At 38.3% G+C, this 6,000-nt stretch overlaps 1 long non-coding RNA gene across 1 annotated transcript in view; it reads left to right on the forward strand.

The window, feature by feature from the left end:
- The window catches only part of LOC124231618 (uncharacterized), a 29,655-nt gene extending 25,635 nt beyond the window's left edge, over nucleotides 1–4,020 (forward strand). The window contains exons 3-5 of the long non-coding RNA XR_006886620.1: nucleotides 452–611; nucleotides 2,065–2,216; nucleotides 3,873–4,020. This is a non-coding gene — a long non-coding RNA (uncharacterized LOC124231618). The remainder of the gene's footprint in view (nucleotides 1–451; nucleotides 612–2,064; nucleotides 2,217–3,872) is intronic.
- The last annotated feature ends 1,980 nt before the right edge of the window (nucleotides 4,021–6,000 follow it).

Raw genomic sequence — 6,000 nt, forward strand, 5'->3', positions numbered from 1 at the left:
GGAGTTTATGTGGTTTTAATGTCATGATTGAATTGAATATGTAATTGGTGAGTGAAACGTAGAAATGTTCTTTTAAGAAATCTCCCCAAAAAGAGGGGCTGGCTCCGTGGCCGAGCGGTCAAGTTCGTGTGCTCCGCTGTAGGCGGCCCAGTGTTTCATTGGTTCTAATCCCGGGCACGGACATGGCACTGCTCATCAAACCACGCTGAGGCAGCATCCCACATGCCACAACTAGAAGGACCCACAACGAAGAATATACAACTATGTACCAGGGGGCTTTGGGGAGACAAAGGAAAAAAATAAAATCTTTAAAAAAAGAAATCCCCCCAAAAAGAAATGTCATATATATTGATAATCAGGGAATTTTTTAAGATGAACAAAAGGTGGAGGAAAGGGAGAGAAAATAATCAAGAATTCAAGGACTTTAACCTAGATTCCTTGGCCCTTCTAGGAGGCCTGCAGCTGTGTTCCAGATCACGAGGAAGTGTAAGCAGGATGATACTTTCTTCCCCAAAAGCTGTCCATGCTTCATTCCCGGAAACCTGTGAATGTTACATCCCATTGCACAAGGGACTTTTGCAGATGTGATTAAGGGTATGGACTTTATAATGGTAAGATTGTTTTGGATTATCCAAGTGGGTCCAATCTCATCACATGAGCTCTTAAACGTGGAAGAGGGAGGCAGGTCAGTGAGTCAGAGATGGGAGCACGAGAAGGATTTGCTGGCCAACTGCTGGTTCCGAAATGTAAGGGACTGCAGGCAAGGACCAGAAAGAGGACTATAGGAAATGAGGGCATTCCCAGGTGACAGCCAGCAAGGAAACAGAGACTTCAGTCCTACAGTCTCATGGAACTGAATTCTGCCAACACTTGAATAAGCAAGGAAATGGATTCTCCAACTGGACCTATAGAAAGAAACACAGCCCTGCTCGTAGCTTGGTTTCAGTCCAGGGAGATCCGTCCTGGGCTTCTACCCCAAGAACTGTAAAATAATAAATTTGTGTTGTTCTAAGTCACTAAATTTATGGTAATTTGTTATGGCAGGAATAGAAGACTAATACACAAGGTTTCCTAAAATTGTGTGTAATATTTTGTATATTTGTGTGTGGGCATTTTTCTGATGAAAGAGGCTGTACATTTCATCAGTATTTTAAGAGTCAATGACACACCAAAAAAAGCAAGAGGAATTGAACTCTGTTATCTTTTCCCAGATTGTAGCATTAAAGACAATCTCACGCACTGTGAAAGCAGAATATTTTTAATTTCGCATATTCAACTGGGAAAAGCGTTGGGTGACAAACAACTGAATATAAGAACACTCAGCTTATTGTTCTCTTTTGCCTTGTCCTCTGTACCTCTAACCCAGGCAACATTTGGTGTTCATTTATTACGTCACCTATGGACTATGAGATATTGTGGTTACTCAGGGTGGACTGTGAGTTCCTAGAGAGCAGCATCATTTTGTCTTGTTTTTTGCCTTTAGCTATCCAGAAACACTGTGCCTAGCAATGGTAAGTTCGATGAAAATATTCACATGATTGAATCAAAATGGTAAGGCTCTATCTCCAGACAGTGACCTGGACTACATACCATTTATGTTTGTTTTTTGTTGTTGTGGTTGTGGTGAGGAAGATTGGCCCTGAGCTAACATCTGTGCCAATCTTCCTCTATTTTGTATATGGGATGCTGCCACAGCATGGCTTGATGATGAGCAGTGTGTAGCTCCACACCTGGGATCCAAACCAGCGAACCCCAGGCCACAGAAGCAGAGCACATGAACTTAAACACTACACTACTGGGCCGGCCCCCTGGACTACATACCATTTGAAATTCTGTCCACACCAGTGACAAAATCCATATATTAACTTATTTTTTACACATCTAACTCACTATTCTCTGTAAAAAAAAGAAGAGTTCCCAGATTTCTATGGGAAAACTATCTCAGAGCCCTCAGATTGGTTTCCAAGATGAGAGTCCAGAGAGATGACACGGAAATATTGGTACAGGAGTTTTGACATTTTCCGTTCATCACCTTGACTCAATATGGAATGTTTTTGATTTCAGAATGGCCTAGATCCACCCAGGCTCCAGTGGAACACAGCTTCATATTCAGAAATGTAAATCAGAAGCTTAGTCATATTTATTAAACAAACCATTATGGATCAAACTTTATTTGGATAAACCACAAGATTCACAGATAGAAAGAAACCCTGGGGGTAAGTGAATATATTAAAAATTAAACAGGAGGAGGATGAGAATTTGATAGTCTCATTTTCTTACTGTTAGCTCAGAATGACTTGAAATTATGGAGTGACTGAACGCTGACAAACAACAGACCATAAGAGGAAGATGATAATTGACAACGTCTGTGCATGTGGTCATCTGCTTCATGTTCAGTCTTATTTAAATATTTTCACAGGATATCTGGAATTGAGGAAGTGTTAATCAAACGTGCAGAGGTTTCTCAATGTAGAGGTTCTCTGAGCACCATGTACAGACGTAAAATGAGGGGGGAAAAAAGCCTAGAGAACTTTGAAATACGGTGAGAAAAAAAAGAAAATGAGATTCAACTTGAAATAATGTGAGGGAGTGTGTCCATAGAAAAATAATAAAAAACAGATATTTGATGGAAGGAAGACAATTGGAAGGTAGTCAAAATAAATAGGACAGAGGGGAGAGGAGACTAGACAATAAATTAGATGAGATTGAAATTCTGTGCCAATTCAGGAAAAAACCTAAAAATCATCTTGATGGCCATATAATGTTACCAAACAAGAAAGTACACCTGAACTAGAATTTGCTTGGAGACAGTGTTCTTTTTCTCTTTTTCTATGTTGAAGAACTCAGAGGAACTGGAAGTAATTCAAAAAAGAACAGCAAATACAATTAAGAGCCTAAATGGATTGATTTATATAGTGAGAGGGAAGAAATAAAATATGCAATCCTTGGCTAAAGACATCTAGAGAGAACATAATTGTCAAGTCTTTAAAGGATTTCTGTGCTAAGTCAATAGAGGCTGACTTTAGTTCAGTAAAAGGGAATCTAGACCGAAGCACAAGGAGTTGAACGTAAACTCATGCCGAAAACATTTTCCCAATTTTGTTAATACCAAAATCTAAAGTGTTTCAAATGGTGCTGACTCAAAGGTCTGCTCTTGTTTTTGTTGATGTTTTTAACCCATTTTGAGACTTATGCTAAGTGACCTTGGAACACAATTGTTGGAAAATTCTTTAAACCCTGGTTGTTCTCTTTCTAACAGATTATCATTGCCCTTTTTGAGGCCTTACCTTCACAGCATATAAATAACTGCTGATTTTATAATCCTGGCTTTATAACAAGGCTTGCTATCTGGTAGGGCAAGCCCTCCTACACTGTCCTTCTTTAAAAAGACTTGGCTGTTGATTTTGTCTCTTTATACACACTCTGTGTACTTACCGATTTCAATAGATTAAACTATTGTACTAGCCTCCCAGGGCTGCCAAAGCGGAACATCATAGACTGGGTGGGGTACACAGACATTTATTTCTTTATTAAACAACAGACATTTATTTTTTCACAGTTGTGGAGGTTAGAAGTTCAAGATCAATTAGAAAAACTTCAATACATGAGACTATAGAATGATATCTTCATGTATAGCATATTAACTTGAAAGACCATTATTAAGCCACTATTAAGAAAAATAGAATTGTTTAATTAGAAAAGCAGATTAAACATAACTCCAGTTATATTAAAATGATTATGTTAATGAGAGAAAAATGCATAACACCTATATATATGCATATCTGACCTATGATGGCTATTATTGTTATTTTGTTTGAATAGTAGAAAGTGGAAATCAAGGTATTTACTCCATTTGTTTTCTTTTTCCTTAGAATGCAACATTTTCATAATTTAAAAAATTTAATACGCAAGAAAGAGACTTTGACTTCTCCATTTCTAAAAGTTAGTCTCTAGAAATGATTGAAGATAAACATAAAAATTTGACTTCAAGGATATTCTCTGTTGCAGTGAATGGATACAACCCAGATGTTCAAAAACAAGAAATAACTATATAAAATTTAGCACAAACATCCAATGGAACGCTATGCAATAATTAAAAATTGTATTTTATAATCATAATTTTTGCAATAAAAATATTCAAAATACATAGTTAAGTAAAAAATGTTTTCTAAAATTATGTGTGTGTGTCTTTGTGTGCATGTGTATGTGCGGAAAGATAACTCTCTGGGAGCTCATGAACAAAACTGTCATGGTTGCGGGGTGGTTACACATGGTCTCATCAACATTGACTTCCATTCACCAAGGCCCATCTGGCTACAGCCACTAATGAGTGCCCAAGTGACAACAACAGAAACCAGCACTGACCCCAGTAAGGCCCTATTGTCATGGAAAACCAACCAAACCACCTAATGGCAGGTTAATCACACTGAAAATGCTTATTATGGAAGGCAGTGATTTGTTTTCACTACAACATATTCTTGCTCTGAATATGGATTTTGCCTATCTCCATTCTTTTGCTCCAAATATCTGTGGACTTACTAAGTGCTTTATTTACTTTCATGGTATTCCACACGGCACTGCATCTGACTAGGGAGCTAACTCTACAGAAACTGAAGTATGTCAATGGGCACATGCTTAAGGAATTCATTGCTTCCAGACGCCTTATGGAAGTCATTGTCTCCCACGACCCTGAGGAAGCTGGCATTACATAATGGTGGAACGGACTTTGGGTGGCAATACTTTACAGGGCTGCAGTAATTTTGCCAGGATGTAATATATACTTTGAATCAGTGACCAATATATTGGTGCTGTTTGGAGATCCATTGGCCCAAGAATCAAAAGGTAGAAATCAGAGTGACTACTTTCACTATTGTCTATACGAGTCACTGATGGGATTTTGCTTCTTGTACCCTCAACTTGGGCTCTGCTTTTCTAGAAGTCTTGATTCCCAAAGGACAAATGCATCCACTAATGGACACAGCAATGATTCGATTAAAGTGGAAGCTGAGATTGCCACCTGGCCACTTGGGGCTCCTCCTCTGGACCATTGAATCAACAAGCAAAGAAAGAGGTGAGACTACTAGCAGGAGTGATGGAACCTGAGTATGAAGGGGACACATTGTTAATATACAAGGTAGAAACTGGTTTTTTCTACACGATGAGAGCAAGGAGGAGTCCATCTGGAATTTAGGAGATCTTCTAACTTCTGACTTAATAGTCCCATATCTTATGAAAAAAGCCCATAAAAAACTATAACAACCAGTACTGGCTTGTGAGAAATGAACGTTTGTTTCTCCCTACTCCGTAAGGAACCTAACCTCCAGAGGTGTTTGCTGAGAGCAAAAGGAATATGGAATGCGTGGGGCAAAAAGGAAGTTTATAATTATCATTTGTGACCATTTGATCAGTTTCAGATGAGGACTGTAGTAGTTAAGTCTTTCTTTCTTGTTGTGTTCTCAATATATGTTTGTCTTTATGTACGTGTGTTGTGTGTGTGTGTCAGTGTATTGATCAATTCTTTTTCTTTCTTTTATCCCCATTCCTTCTCCTACTATCTAACATTGGATATGTTAATAGAGATTAAACTTATATCTCAATATTTTAGTTACTGGATAGCAAAGCAGGAATATGATTAGAAGAGAAGTTAGTGTACATCGCCCAAAGATGGATAAAATGACATGGGACTTTGTGCATTCTTTTCTGGGGAGAGTGGTAGGGTTTATTGGTCTTGTTTTTGTACAAGGTATCATTGCATCCTATAGGCAAAAACCTGATTTTGTTGTTGTCTTCACTGGAAAGTTAACTATGGTTGGAGTAAGTATGTACTGATGCCATATGGACTATGCTAAATGGTTCTACTGACAACTTGGTTTAGTTGGAAACAGTGTTCTCAGTATCCCCTTCCTTGTACTGTTCTTAGTGAGAGCTGGCCAAACAAAGGACTTTTGTGATATTTGGCAGGCAGAATGAAGCAATGGCCATTACTGTTTGAAGGTCATC

Source organism: Equus quagga, chromosome 22 (genome assembly GCF_021613505.1).
Source record: "Equus quagga isolate Etosha38 chromosome 22, UCLA_HA_Equagga_1.0, whole genome shotgun sequence".
In the NCBI taxonomy this organism is placed as follows: Eukaryota; Metazoa; Chordata; class Mammalia; order Perissodactyla; family Equidae; genus Equus; species Equus quagga.